This window comes from Bison bison, unplaced genomic scaffold, assembly GCF_000754665.1.
Source record: "Bison bison bison isolate TAMUID 2011002044 unplaced genomic scaffold, Bison_UMD1.0 scf7180017864531, whole genome shotgun sequence".
Taxonomy (NCBI): domain Eukaryota; kingdom Metazoa; phylum Chordata; class Mammalia; order Artiodactyla; family Bovidae; genus Bison; species Bison bison.
In genome coordinates this window covers 10,116,617-10,122,441 of record NW_011495081.1, presented here as the reverse complement: position 1 = coordinate 10,122,441, position 5,825 = coordinate 10,116,617, and the positions used below count along the sequence as shown (strand labels likewise).

Below are 5,825 nucleotides of genomic sequence, written 5' to 3'. Positions count from 1 at the left end.
CTCCCAGCATCAGAGTCTTTTCCAATGAGTCAACTCTTTGCATGAGGTGGCCAAAGTACTGGAGTTTCAGCTTTAGCATCATTCCTTCCAAAGAACACCCAGGGCTGATCTCCTTCAGAATGGACTGGTTGGATCTCCTTGCAGTCCAAGGGACTCTCAAGAGTCTTCTCCAACACCACAGTTCAAAAGCATCAATTCTTAAGCGCTCAGCTTTCTTCATGGTCCAACTCTCACATCCATACATGACTACTGGAAAAACCATAGCCTTGACTAGATGGACCTTTGTTGGCAAAGAAATGTCTCTGCTTTTCAATATGCTATCTAGGTTGGTCATAACTTTCCTTCCAAGGAGTAAGTGTCTTTTAATTTCATGGCTGCAATCACCATCTGCAGTGATTTTGGAGCCCAAAAAAATAAAGTCTGACACTGTTTCCACTGTTTCCCCATCTATTTCCCATGAAGTGATAGGACCAGATGCCATGATCTTCGTTTTCTGAATGTTGAGCTTTAAGCCAACTTTTTCACTCTCTTCTTTCACTTTCATCAAGAGGCTTTTTAGTTCCTCTTCACTTTCTGTCATAATGGTAGTGTCATCTGCATATCTGAGGTTATTGATATTTCTCCTGGCAATCTTGATTCCAACTTGTGCTTCATCCAGCCCAGCGTTTCTCATGATGTACTCTACATATAAGTTAAATAAGCAGGGTGACAATATACAGCCTTGACTACTCCTTTTCCTATTTGGAAGCAGTCTGATGTACTCTGCATATAAATTAAATAAGCAGGGTGACAATATACAGCCTTGATGTACTCCTTTCCCTGTTTGGAACCAGTTCGTTGTTCCATGTCCGGTTCTAACTGTTGCTTCTTAACCTGCATACGATTTCTCAAGAGGCACATAAGGTGGTCTGGTATTCCCATCTCTTGAAGAATTTTCCACAGTTTGTTGTGATCCACACAGTCAAAGGCTTTGTTGTAGTTAATAAAGCAGAAGTAGATGTTTTTTCTGGAACTCTCTTGCTTTTTCTATGATCCAATGGATGTTGGCAATTTGATCTCTGGTTCCTCTGCCTTTTCTGCCAGTTCTTTGGAATTCTGTCAAAAGCACAGGACCCTCAGCTTCCGGAAAATGTAATAGGATCCACTGCTAATTGTTCAGATCTCAGGGAGCCAATCCCAAGTCTTTTTTTTTTTTCAGTTGGTTTCATAAAAATAAAAATCAGAGTGCTTCATGGCTCTTATTTACCAAAAATGAGACACTCTGAGCTTGGATGTGCGCTTCAAACATGGCTTCACATTGTTAAAGAAGGGAAGAGTTTTGTGTCACTGTGGTCTTTGGTAGAATGATCTATAGTTCTCATGCTTTTTCTCATCAACTCCTCACAGCAGCTCCAGCCACATCACACATGAAAATAGCACAAACTAGACTTGAGCTCAGCTTCTTCTTCATTGTTCAGTCGCTAAGTCATGTTTGATTCTTGGTGATCCCATGAGCTGCAATTTGCCAGGCCTCTCTGTCCTTCACTATCTCCTGAAGTTTGCTCAAACTCATGTGCATTGAGTCAATGATGCCATCCAACCATCTCATTCTCTGTCATCCCCTTCTCCTCTTGCCCTCAATCTTTCCCAGCATCAAGGTCTCTTCCAGTGAATTGGCTTTTCGCATCAGGTGGCCAGAGTATTGAAGCTTCAGCTTCAGCATCATTCCCTCCAGTGAATAAGCTTCTTCTTACCTGTGCTCCAGTTCTCTTCCTAGTCTGTGACTTTGGGCAAATGATTAGACTCTCTGAGCTTTAGTTACCTTATCTGTAAAATGGGAATAATAAGACACCCTAGATCTTAGGGTTGCTGTCAGGATTCAGTGAGCTATGTGAAGTCTTTTGCACAGTACCTTGCCCATAATAATTGCTCAAGAAAAAGTAGATACTGGTGTGCTTGTGGTTACGGTTCACACTACAAGGCAGCTGCTGTGGTAGCCAGTCTCCACGATGGCACTCAGAGATCCTTGGCTTTTGGTATTTGTGCTTTCTGTAGTTCCCTCCCATAATCCCTTCCACACTGGCCTGGCTGACTCGTGTGACCAGTAGATATTGTGGAAGTGGCAGAGGGTACCCTTGAAGGCTGGATCACAAAGGACATAGCACTTTCTTCCTTGCTCCCTCCGATCCCTTGCTCTGGATGAAGTCAGCCACTGTGTTGGGAGGACACTCAAGAAGTCCTGTGGATAGGCCCACAGGGAGAGGGACTGAGCTTCCTGCCAACTTGGACTGAACCATCTTGGCAGCAGAACCTTAAGTCTCAATCAAGCCCTCAGATGACTGTGCCTGGACCAATATCTGACCAGCTATTGCAAGAAATCCTGAGCTGGAACCACCCAGCCACTCCCAAATTCCTGATCTACAGAAACTATCAGAGATAATAAGTATGTATTGTTGTTTTAAACCACTGACTTCCAGGTGATTATTTAGCAGTAGATAACTAGTACTTCTGCCTTTAAAGCCATCCAGGGGATTGGCTCAATGATTCTATAGGACCTTATAAATGACTGCATAATTGGAAAACACTTTGAATTTTGACGGCTGCTTAGTAAGCACTCAAATGTTTGTTTTATTGTTATCATGGTTTATTCTGAAATTACTGTCATTATCATCACCTTTTTTCCAAAGCACTTAGGCCACATTCAGACTTTAAAAAAAGGTTTTAACTCCAGGAAGAGTAAAGATGTGGGTAGAACTAACAAGCAGAGGAAGAGCCGCGGGACACCAGAGAGACAGAGAGAAACTACTTACAAAATGCTTACCGGAAACTAGTAGACATTTGCTTCATAAAAATCAAGGTAGATGGCCTTGCTCCCTTCCTCCCTTAGTTATTTCCTTGGCTCACAGTTTCACATGGGCGCCATCCTTCCTGCTGTATGCTCTCCCTGTCATTCATCTGCTTTTTGTTCCTTCTGGGATGTAAAGAAAACAGAAATTCGCTTGAGGATACAGTCACAGAAGGCTCGTTCCCCTCCACACGGAGTGGATGCTGGAATCTGCCGGCTGAGAGGCTGCCTGGTGGAAGAAGATGACTGCGCGCTTCCCGAAATGTATGCCCACGCGAGCTGTCTCCCCCATACCACGACTATCATGACGCGTGAGTCAAGTAAACTACCCCACAAGGGTTTTGGAGCAGCGTGACACACCTGGGCCCCTCGGTCCCCCCACTTACCAGCTCCGTGAGGCTGAGAAAGTCACTTTCTCTGTCTTTCAGAGTCAAATTACTCTGAGTGCCATTTTCCTGTGCAGTGGGCGTAACAGTTTTACCCACCTCCTGGGGTTGTTGCATGAAGCAGGAGGACTCACTGATTCCCTCACTTATTTGACAGTTGTTTAGAGAGAACTGTGTCAAACACTGTTCTGGACTCTGGTTTGCTGCTGTGAACACACCTTTCCTTGTACTCACAGAGCTCACAGTCTAACTGGGGAGACAGACAGACATCAAATTGACATGTAATACAGTGTCCTTTATCATAAGGGCTATGTGAGGCATTCAGCAGTTTCTGACTCACTCTTCATTTGTTCAGCCCTTATTTGCATTACTTGCTGAGGGCCTACATTTGAGGGGTAAGTAATACCAGGAAACATGAAGGTTAAAACTTCGAATGTAAAAAAAAAAAAAAAAAGACTTCGAATGTCTGCAGTAGGCAACCTCTGAGATGGCCCTCAATGATCTTACTTCCTGGAATTCACACTTTTACGTCATTCCCTCCCTTGAATGTTGCTGGATCTAGTGACTCAGTTCTAACAAAGAGAATACAGCCAAAGTATTCCAAAACTTGCTCACTCAGTCATGTCTGACTCTTGGTGGCCCTAGGAAGTACAGCCCTCCAGTCTCCTCTGTCCATGGGATTCTCCAGGCAAGAATACTGGAGGGGGTTGCCATGCCCTTCTCCAAGATATCTTCCTGACCCAGGGATCAAACCCACATCTCTTACATCTCCTGCATCAGCAGGTGGGTTCTTTACCACTAGGGCCACCTAGATCATACCAACACTCAGGCTCCTATTTCTTTCTCTCTCTCTCCCTGTCTGCCTCACCAGTTGCCAATTTCCAAACTGTACTATGGAAAGATTCAATTGGCAAGGAAGTGTAAAGGCTTCTAGCGACAGCTAGTAAGGTACTAAGACCCTCAATCCAATGAACCCACCAACAACTGAATCCCGCCAACAACCACATGACTGAACTTGGAGGCAAATCTTCCCCTCAGTCAAGCCTTCAGATGAGATCCAACCCTAGCTGACTGCTTGGCTACAACTTCATGAGAGACCTTAAACAGAGGAACCCAGCTAACTGTGCCCAGATTCCTGACCCAGGATAACTGGAAGATTATATGCTTGTTGTTTTAAGGCACTAAATTTTGAGATAATCGGTTATAGACCAACAGATAACTAATACAAAAGCCTTACTGTAAACACTGAGTCTGTGAACATTCAGCATTATTGAATCTCACTTACCCATTAGCCTGAGGAAGGCAGTAGGAGAGAATTGTCATTAACCAAGTGTCTGCATCAAACATTGTATATTTATGATCACATCTATCTTCACAGCAATCTCTGAGTTGAATGTTATGATGCCTTGTGCACAGATGGGGAAATCTGAGGTGCAGAAGTGACTGGCCCAAAATAACCCACAAAGTAAACCAAGATTTGAAGCCAGATCCTTTTGATTCCAAAGGATTCCCACAATACCATTCTGAACCTTGCTGCCTTCTATAGCAAAACAACATCTTATTCATAAAACTTAGAAGGTGTGAGCAGCTTGAAAGGTAATGTGCTCACTGGGTTTGGGGCTAGACAGGTAGAAATGCTCAGCACATCAAATGGAACTTGATTTATTATGCAATACAATTCAAGTCCCAGAAAACTTTTCTAGATGTGTCTAATTATAGTAGTTTCCACACCCCCAAAAATGCTGAGTATGAGAGTTTTCCCAGCTAGAAATTAAAGTCATCCCAGAGCTGCCAAATGTATAGATATATTTTTAAATTGTCAGACTAATCTACAGAGAAATACTGCTGGGAACCAGCACAGTTCTTGTAATTCATGTTTAATAAAGTCACTAGCTTGAGGAAGAGAGATCTTCTGACATTTATAAATGAAAAATTTGTACCATCTGAAAGGATGAAAATTTTACCCCTCATTTAGAAAAAACATGCAGCTTGTTATTTATTTTAATGTCTCAGTTTTACTGCCCCTTGAATGAAGTTGTCTACATCCTTAAAAGAGTTATTTTTCATTTGTGATCAGGCCTGGAACCAATGAACAATTATATGAAAAAGAATTTAACCTGAAATTTATTAACTGGGCCTTGTTGCCAGCTTTCATCACAGACTTTTTTTTTTTCCTTTCTCAATTGGAAAGGGGGGAAAAGGTAGATTTATTAAATGTATAAATCTATTCTTGGTCTATCAGTTTGAGAGGGAAAACTGTCATTGAATTATATACAATAGACCTGTGGTGTGCAATATGGTAGCCTTTAGCTGCTTGTAGCCCCAAGTAGATATACTGAGCACTTGAAATGTGGCTATTATGATAGGAGCTAAGTAAAAAGCCAAACTGAATTTCAGGTTCAGTACAAAAGAGAATGTAAAAGATCTCAATAATATTTACACTGACCATAGGTTGAAATAAGGGATTTAGATGTATAGGTTTATATAAAATAATATTCAAATTAACTCCACTGGTATCTTACTACTTTAATGTGGAAATTTTAAAATTTCACATGTAGCTTGCATTTGGGGCTCACAACATATTTCTTTTCAAGGTAACTGACAATAGATGTTTT

The 5,825-nt window shown here is 42.0% G+C and overlaps 1 long non-coding RNA gene across 1 annotated transcript in view; it reads left to right on the top strand.

Moving 5' to 3' along the window:
• The window catches only part of LOC104982472, a 9,633-nt gene extending 6,521 nt beyond the window's left edge, over positions 1–3,112 (top strand). The window contains exon 3 of the long non-coding RNA XR_824510.1: positions 2,964–3,112. This is a non-coding gene — a long non-coding RNA (uncharacterized LOC104982472). The remainder of the gene's footprint in view (positions 1–2,963) is intronic.
• Positions 3,113–5,825: the final 2,713 nt, after the last annotated feature.